An 8,922-nucleotide genomic window follows, 5' to 3' on the forward strand; every position below is an offset into this window, starting at 1 on the left:
TACAATATTCTACCATCATGTCTATCATTATCTGCTGAGGAGACCACCAGGACTCCACTGCCCTCCCTGCAGAGAGTGGTGGAGACTGCTGAGGAGACCACCAGGACTCCACTGCCCCCCCTGCAGAGCATCGACCACCGCAGTCCACAGCAGAGCTGCCTGTTAACATTTCCATGTTTCCCACATTTTGCATTGTAAACTGTTTTCTTGTCTGTAACAACATCTACTGCACGTCTGTCCCTCCTGGTGAGGGATCCCTCCTCTGTTGCTCACCCTGAGGTTTCTCAGATTTTTCCCTGTTAAAAGGGTTTTCTTTGGAGTTTCTCCTCAGTCGATGTGAGGGTCTAAGGGCAGAGGATGTTGTTATGATGCCATGTGAAGCCCTTTGAGACAAACTGTTGGTGAAAACGGGCTCTACAAACAAAACTGCCTTGCCTTGCCTCCATCTTGAAGGACCCCACCCACCCCAACACGTCTGTTCACACTTCTACCCTCAGGCTGGAGGGACAGAAGTGTGAAATGTAGAACCACAGGACTAAAGAACTCTTTCCCTCTGCAATCAGACTCCTGAACTCCTAACAAAACTACCTCAGGACCCTACTTGACCTCTGCCTGCATCAACAATTCTTGTTTTTGCAATACTCAAATATTTTGCACAGCACTGTTTAATTGCACTGTTTCCTCACTTCTCTACTGTCACTGTTTATTGTAAATTTAAATTTATTTTTATATTCCTGATGTTAGGAATTCTGTGGGCAGCAAAGTAAGAATTTCATTGTACAGGGAAACATGTTTCTATACTGTACACATGACAACAAACACTTTGAATCTTGAATCTTTGAATCTTGAGTTTGTGTTTGATCTTAGAATTCTTTCTTTGATCTCACCTTGATTTCTCAATGCATTTCTTTGTGGACACAAATTGTCTTTGATGTCTCAATGAGACAAAGACACAGAAGCTCAAGCTGCTGTTGAGGAGGCCCTGATCCTATAGTGGTCAGTCCTCTGTGTTGTGGCTGCAGCAGCCCTGGTTTGAATCCTGGTCACAGCAGCAACATGAATACTGACTAGTATTTGTTGTTCAACTGGACAGTTTGTCTGGTGAAGCTCTCTCAGACACTCCTTTCTTCATCCTCCCTTCAGGCTCAGCAGCATCACAGTCAATGTGTCTGACTAGGATCAGAACCCTCAACCTGGAGGGCTGTGGTGCAATGAGAACACATCTGACAACGGATCAGAGGAGCGTTTGTTTGACTCCTGAAAACTCCATTTAAAGCTGAGAGGAACTTGTTCTTCATCACCAAACTCCCTCCCTGCACGTTGTCTCTCCAAAAAGCATTCAAATCCAAGTGTGAACCTTTGACTAAAAGCTCCAGTAGGTGATGCAGGCTCCACCTCTCTCTTGGTTCTGGAACCTCACCAGTTGAAGCTTTCTCAGCACCTGGATCTCATGTTCCTGACATCTCTGAGCTTGTTTCCTATCCACCTGTCTCATGTTGATGAGGTCATCCAGCCTGATGATCTCTATGGTTCTCCTTTGAGTGGTTCCCTCTGGGAGAGTTCTCTCTCTTGAACTTGTGTGTGTGTTTGCTCGTATCATGTTTCTCCTTGACAGCACATTAGTGTTCTTACCACTGGTGTCTTATCTGTGATTCACCATTGATGTTATGTTTTTGTCCAAGATGAAGGTGTGTTTGTTGTCATTTCTCAATCATGTGATCGCTCATGTGACTGTGGTCACTTGTGTTTAAGACGGCGCTGTTCTTTTCTTTCTCAGTCTGATGAAGAGCTCGTGTGCAGCAAACGTCTCTCCCTCTGATCACTTCATGCTGTAGAACATGGAGGACCCACAATTCCTCCATTCATGAATATTGCAGTGTATCACTGACACTGAAATCTAACAAAGAACCAACCTCCCCTCTCACTGCTGTCCAGTTTCCTTCATCAACACTGATTTGAAAATGATCACCAAAGCCTTCAGCACTAGAACTGAAACAGCCCCCACCATCTTAACCCTCCCAGACCAAAGAGGCTTCATCAGACACAGACACACCTCCTAGAACATCCAGAGATGATTCAGTCTGATTAATAGAACATGGCAAACAATCAAGAACATGTTATTGTTTGATCAGAAGCTGAAACAATGTTTCTATGTTTGTCTGTTCTGGTCTGAATGAATGAGGACATTTTCTTTGTCATGTGACGTGGATGAGAGTTCAACTAGAATTTCCTGATTCAACAGGATTTGAGTTTGTTGGGATTTTGTCAAAGCCATCAATCAAACCTCTGAGTGGTGCAGATGTCTGCTGCCTCCTCAGAGCAGACCGGAGCGCTCAGCGTCACACTCAGCTGTGGGAGCTACAGCAGAGCCACTGTGTGTTATGGAGTTTCAGTTTAGGCTCCAAGGTCCTGGATTGAATTGGTGTTGTGTGTTTTTAGGCCTCCTGGCACCGATGAATGAATGAACCATTGTTCCATGAGGTAGCTGGTGTCAGGTCACTCCCTGTTTCTACAAGACCTCCTGCTTCAGAGCCACACTGGGAAACATCCATCCATTTTCTTCCACTTATCCTGTTTAGGGTTGTGTGTGTGTGTGTGTGTGTGTGTGTGTGTGTGTGTGTGTGTGTGTGTGTGTGTGTGTGTGTGTGTGTGTGTGTGTGTTTGGAGCCTATCATTGTGAAACATTTGAAATTCAGCTTCCTGTTCTTTTCACAATCCTGCTCTCCTAAATCAAGGACTGTTCAGTCAATGGTAGAGCAGAGTGGAGCAGAGGAAGTGTGCTGGGCCCAGAACCCAGAGGTCGATGGATCAAAACCCTCCTCTGCTAAAAGAAAAAAATGAACCTGCTTCTTTAGAAATGTGTGTCTGTTAAAAAGAGGTTCATGAGGATGTTTTTCTTCCTCCACAATCACCAACCATTGTGAGAGTTAACAACAGTCCACTTTCTGACTGAAGCAAAAGTAGACTTCAAAAGGTTTTTCTGATTCAACATAGAAGCTAAATTTCCATTTCTATACTGATTATCTGTTAAGGTTTGTGGGGGGTGGAGCCTATCCCAGCTGACATTGGTCGAGGGGCAGGGTTCATCCTGGATGGGTCACCAGTCCATCACAGGGCCAGCACATACAGACAGACAACCATTCACACTCACACCTACAGTCAATTTAGAGTATCAATCAGCCTCGTCCCCTCTTGATGTCTTTGGACTGTGGGAGGAAGCTGGAGTACCAGAGAGAACCCACACAGGAACAGGGAGAACATGGAGACTCACACAGAAAGATCCCGTGCTGGAGCCGAGGCTGGAACCCCGGAAGTTTTTCACTGTCAGTGGAATCACTGGGAAAAGAAACTCATCCTGTCAGATGAAGGCCAAATATTTTTTGCTTCACTGTGTTGAGGAGGGTTTGTTCAGATGATTCTAGAAGAATGAATCAAAACCTCATCATTTAACATGAACATTAACAGAGACACCATCAACTTAGATTAAAAACCCCTGACTGCCTTTTATCCCCTCCTGGCTGCAGGAAATTAGACAGACCAGTCCATAGAGTGGAGGTGAGACCACAACCATGCTCTACAATCAATATTTACATAAAACCAGCACCATCTCAATCACATAACCTGACTAAATATATACATGATTACAGACTACTACACCAACTCAATAATACATCCACATGCATAATCATACGAATGAACCTTGCCTGTGATTGTACCCCCTCCCCCATGTGGGAGCAAAGCTTTGCACCTACAGCTCTTAAGGAGCTTCCTTGGGCTGCTCTCCTCTTTTGGCTCCACCCCCTTTAAGGAAACCACCAGGAAGAGGTGAGGACAGACCGTGATGACTGAAACTGCCACATTTACATGAGACAAACTTGATAAACACAAAATACCAGGCCTTGCACAGAGATTCCCACTCACTGACACTGGGGTTTTCATTTTCCACAGGCAGGATGGCCGGTCCCCCTGTGCTTCCCAGGTCCCTCCCCGGAACACATGGCATAGAAAATGTTTCACATGTTTGCTGATTCAATAAACCTGACCATTAACATGTGTGTGTGCCTATAATTTACATAAACTGTTCATACCAAGACAAATGCTGCCTTCAATTAATCATTTATGTCATGGAACCCTTGGTCTCCATTACATTGGTCAACCAGAGAAGCTTCAAGTGGTGACGCTCATTCAACCATGCATGAAGGTCAACCTGCATGATCTGCTGTGCTCATTCACAGGGGATTAGCTCAAATGGTAGAGCGCTAGCTTGAAATACAAATTACTTTGTCTTTTGTCCCTGTGAGGATGAGGAGTCCTGATCACTTTCTGTAGAGAAATGGTCTCCAAAACAGATAAGACAAGAAATGCATGTAACACACACACCGCACCCTAACCTCCACCTCAGTTCTGGATGAGACTGGTTGAACATGGAACCGTCCCACTTGGAACATTTCCACCTGCTTCACCACCACTGGAGTATCTGGTCAACACCAGAATGGTGGAGACAAGACAACATGCTACCAATCCTCTCTCTCTCCCTCATCATCAGCTGCTCCAGCCCTTGAAAGAGAGCCTTGAACACATGAACCAAAAGTGAGAGAAGGTGTTGTCTCCTCTACAACAGCAGTTTAACGTTGTTGGCAGGATTCGAACCTGCGCGGGGAGACCCCAATGGATTTCTAGTCCATCGCCTTAACCACTCGGCCACAACAACTACACTCACACACACATTAGTAGAGGACTGATACTCAACAATTTATTTTTATTGGAGCATAGTAGGTTTTTTTTATCTTCTCACAAACACAAACTATTTGTGTGTGTGTGTGTGTGTGTGTGTGTGTGTGTGTGTGTGTGTGTGTGTGTTAGTGGTTTTGACTGAGTCGTGAAGAGGACGATTTCTCCATTTTTGTTGTCACTCTGCAACTAATTTTCAGTTTAACTCATAAAAATGAACAAACTTTGACATGTTTCATTCTTTTGAGTGTCAATAACTTTGGTCATGAAAACTCCTGACAAACACACCACGTCACACACTCTACAGTTGTAATCTGTAGAGAACATGAAACGTGTGGCCCCAGTGACCCTGCATGACATTATTTGTCCATTTTAAATTTTGATTCATGACCCAGAACCTCTCAAAACCTCAGAAAAAAATAAAGGTTTTGGTGCATTAAAGACATAAATAATAACACCATCACGTTTCAAGGTTTTCTTCTCTCAAATCATTTCTAACAAGATGAGGGAATTCCTGAAATGTTTCAGTTGTTGAATTCTCAGCAGCCTAAAGGTCAACCTGCATTATCTGCTGTGCTCATTAGCAGGTAAATTAGCTCAAATGGTAGAGCGCTACCTTAGCATGTGAGCGGTCGAGGGATCCATGCCCTCATTCTCCAGAATACTTTAACTTGTTCTGTTGATCAGAGGAGCTGCTGGGTGATGAATGCTGATGTTTGTCCACTGGTGTGATAAAGTGTCACCCTGTTACTGACATGTGAATGAACACCTGCTCACTTCAAAGCTGGAATGAAGTCAAGTCATCACCCTGTAAAGCACCAAATAACAACAAAAGGTACACTTTACAAGTAGAACAGGTCCAGTTCCGCACTCCTTAAATGAATTTACACCCAACAATTCTTCATGAGCAAGCACATCCTAGCTTAGGCCCAACTTTTCTTGGCGCTCTCCCAGATGCTTCGGAGCTGCTGGGGGAGTGCTAGTTGGGCCTAAGCTAGGAGCTAAGCTAAGGTGGTCTGCACCAGCTAATGAGGGCTGGCTAGCTCTCGCAGCTTTTGGTGCAGAGCCGCTGCACGTCCAATTCAACATCACTAAGCCTCACCTCCAAGGCTACAAAAAAAATACTTTGAACACACTTATCAGTATCACTAAAGGAGGCAGAAGAGGAACAAAACATGTGGCACCCTGAGCAGGACAGAGGAGAACAAGAGGGAGAAGCCATCGTTAGCTTAGAGTGGAGAATTTACAAGGCAGAAAGACTGTTGCTACAAGAATGATGGTCTTTTAAACTTTGGCCAAATAAAGCAATGAGGTATTTATTTTTGGTGGTTAATTAGTCAACGAAATAAGGAATTAGCAGGGAGGATCACACTTTAGCTAGCACAATGAAGCAAGGCTCTACGTTCAGCAACACACAGAAAAAGGAGTTGAGGTCACAGGCTTCCTGCAACCAAGGTCAAAAATCCAGGACGGACGAAGGGGAGGACAACAAAGACAATGACACAAGAAACAGAGATAATAACCATAAACTCCATAACAACCATAACAAATATAACCATTCAGAACATATCTAACAAATATAACAAGAAAAGCATTAAAAAAACGTCACCTCTGGTCAAATACCCTGATTTGCTTTTGTGTCTCTCAGCATTTTCATTTTCATGTTAAAGCCTCCAGAATGAGGGGAGGGGTCATGGGCAGTTGTCTGTGTTGTCTGCAAACTGCCGTGAATTACACACACACACACACACACACACACACACACACACACACACACACACACACACACACACACACACACACACACACACACACACATTTTGTGAAACAACTCAAGAGTCATCAGGTGTTTTACTCAGAGGGATTCATTCATGATAAATGAGCATGGAGGAGACCCAGTAATCATCAACACAAGCGTCACATGAGCAGGTCACCACCCACTTTTATTGATTGGTTCTTGTAAGAATCACTCCTAACGCCATCAGGATGTCATTTTTTGTCCTGCCCTGTCTCAACTGTTGGAGCACAACTACAGCCTGAACTCTGCCACTACCTTATCCCTACCTAACAACCTCATACAGACCCACTATCTGGACTAGCCTGACCCCCCTGACCCTCATCAGTCACTCCTAGTGCCTCACACTGGAGGGAATAGGAGCATCTGTGAGCTCTGACTGTTGGGATGCACATCCATGTGATGGAAGAGCTGTTTTAAACAGGGAATCATTTGACCTCTTGACCTGTGTGGGCAGGTACAGAGGGACGACTCCATCATGAACACTAATATTACTCAACAAATGGGTCTTTAGCTTCTTTCTAAAGGCGTCCACAGCGTCCTCATGTCCAGTGGGAGAGCGTTCCAGAGTCTAGGAGCTGCAACCCTGAAGGTTCACTCTCCTTCACTGAGGAAGTGACAGGAACTGGCAGCAGAGGAGGCAAATGAGTTTAATGGGACTTTAAATTTGAACACAATGGAATTTGGACAAGGACTTTTCCTTCAAGTCCAAACATCATCGTCCAGCCTCCAACCAGAGGTCCATCAGTTATCATGGGAGCCACATGTGGAGTCTGGATTCTTTTCTATCACATGACTGGATGACTTCAGTCATGTGACTGGATGACAGTGTAGATGCCAGTGTAGAGGTTGGGGAAATAGTCTCTGAGAATCCAGCTTGAACCAACACCCTCCTTGTTTTTCAAAAACCCAAACAGGGACCATCAGTCTCCCTCAAATCCTGTACTTCGGTTGAATGCTGCTGTTCCTTTTTGCAGCAGTAGGGGTCGCTGTGATACCAGGTTCAGTTCAAGATTCCCAACCAGTTCATGTATGTGACCTCAGTGGCAGGGTTAAATTGCGCTTCAGTGGATCTTGTGGATCAACTCATGTCTGTCCTCACTGCTCCACAGGTCTGTCAAATGTTCTGTAAAATAGTTTGACCCACAGCAGAGATGCTAGATTAGGAGTTGATGGGAGTTGTTGCAGATACCAGGGTCCAAAGTCAAGGCTTGAACCTGGTTTGTGCAGTTCTTTGTCAAGCTAGCAGAGATTCCTTTCACTGCCAAGCTAAAGTGACTTCTGTCAACAAAAGGTAAACATACAAAAGGATATTTCTACTGTCAGTTCAAGATTTTTATCAAACTCCTTTTTCATAGCTTCAACCTTCCTCTTGTGTCAGCTTTCTGTTCCCATCTCTGATGTTAACAGGTTGGTTTGGACCCACGTCTTCAATCAGCTGGAAAATCAACTAAAAACAATTTTCTATCATCCAAGTTGTTTCCCATCTCTTGGTTTCCTTGTTAGGCTTCCTTATCCATGGAAATATTGGTTTGAATATTTTTGTTGTGGGCCTCTGGACCTTTTTTTTAGTCAGTAAACCCTCGATTTCAATTAAAAAAATGGTAAAATGAACCTCAAGAAAATCACATAAATAAACAAAAGGTTGTTGTGTTTCCTGACCGTTACTGAGGGTGTTAGAACACATCTCTGACATGTATTGGTTTATTTATTGTTTCATTTTAATATTATTAACTATTGTAACATCTATGGTGTTGTGGGTCAGTTTTGACCCTCATAAATTTACTTCAGGAAAAAGGAAAGAGTCATTTTTCAGCAATAGAACTTTAATAAAGACACAAAATGAGAAGCAGAACGAGCCAGAACCCAAAATATAGATTTGCAAGGTCAAACAAACAACAACCAGTCAAGCAAATCAAACCAACAGAAACCAGTTACTGGTTCCAAAACCAGTAAAAAAACAAAAACTGAGTAAAAGTCTCTGTGTGCAAGAACATGCATGTGTGTGTGTTTGTTTCTGTGTATGTTTAGATGCATGTGTGTCACTTCTGTGTGTTCTTTGCAGGCCCCTAACTACCATTGAGGACACAGAGGTCATATCCTCCGCAGTTTTTTCCCAGGTTTTTTTTTTTCATCTCAGAAATGTTCAATAAATTTAGGATAAAAATCCTTCTGACTTTGATTGATTGGTGGAAAATTCAGCAGCTATTCTCATTTGTTTATTCTGAAAATGAAGTCCACATGAGACAATCTTTTTTCTCATCACCATTTTAAAACGTAGCTGAACTCTCCGACACTTCCAACATTGTATCACACGACGCAGCCTCGTGAAAGTCAGCTGAGCACCGCGGGACACAGCCTACGTTCTCCTCAAACTCCGCGCTCTCAGTTTTTGT

The 8,922-nt window shown here is 43.7% G+C and overlaps 1 non-coding gene across 1 annotated transcript; it reads right to left on the minus strand.

The window, feature by feature from the left end:
• Positions 1-4,629: 4,629 nt before the first annotated feature.
• On the minus strand, positions 4,630-4,711 carry trnas-aga (transfer RNA serine (anticodon AGA)). Its single transcript has one exon. It is a non-coding gene; the product is annotated as a tRNA-Ser (tRNA).
• Between the last annotated feature and the right edge of the window lie 4,211 nt (positions 4,712-8,922).

This window comes from Aulostomus chinensis, chromosome 24 (assembly GCF_037954235.1).
Source record: "Aulostomus chinensis isolate RoL2024-O1b breed Wild chromosome 24, RoL_Achi_v1.0, whole genome shotgun sequence".
NCBI lineage: Eukaryota > Metazoa > Chordata > Actinopteri > Syngnathiformes > Aulostomidae > Aulostomus > Aulostomus chinensis.